At 30.6% G+C, this 556-nt stretch overlaps 1 protein-coding gene across 1 annotated transcript in view; it reads right to left on the reverse strand.

Moving 5' to 3' along the window:
* The window catches only part of LOC119585792 (protein stoned-B-like), a gene marked incomplete in the record, with an annotated part of 14,622 nt that overhangs the window by 9,690 nt on the left and 4,376 nt on the right, over window positions 1-556 (reverse strand).

Consider the following 556-nt stretch of genomic DNA (forward strand, 5'->3'; position numbering starts at 1 on the left):
TATGGTCATCAAGCGACTTGATCTGTTTAGCATTTCTATTTTCTAAAAGTGAAAGAAACTGATTTTTCAATACTTAGGGTTTGATTTGATCTATGAAAAAAAAAGAATTGTCTGAATTATGAAGGCAAAAAAAAAAACAAAATGGATTAAAAAGGGGGTTTCATTTGGAAGAAAATGCACTGCCATACACCATGAGGCCAAATTTATGCTTGTTTCTTAAATATATATTCTAAAGGCTTTTAATTTGGATCTTAAGCACTGGGTGGACCTCTCACAGAAAATTTGAAAGTTCGAAAATAAGAACAAAAAAGAAGACCAAAGAATAACATTGAATAACAGAACCCCAAAATCAAATGTAATTAATAAAACATACGGATAGAAGGAACAAGAAATGGAATCACTCGTAACTATCGCTGTTAAAATGAAAGGAAGGAAACCAAATGAAAATTAAGAAATACAAAATAAAAACAAACAGCCTTACATACAAAATATGGCAAATAAGGGGAAACCAGAATGTGATGATCGTGTTTCGCGTGTGTAATAATAATAAGAACAA

This window comes from Penaeus monodon, chromosome 20 (assembly GCF_015228065.2).
Source record: "Penaeus monodon isolate SGIC_2016 chromosome 20, NSTDA_Pmon_1, whole genome shotgun sequence".
Classification (NCBI taxonomy): domain Eukaryota; kingdom Metazoa; phylum Arthropoda; class Malacostraca; order Decapoda; family Penaeidae; genus Penaeus; species Penaeus monodon.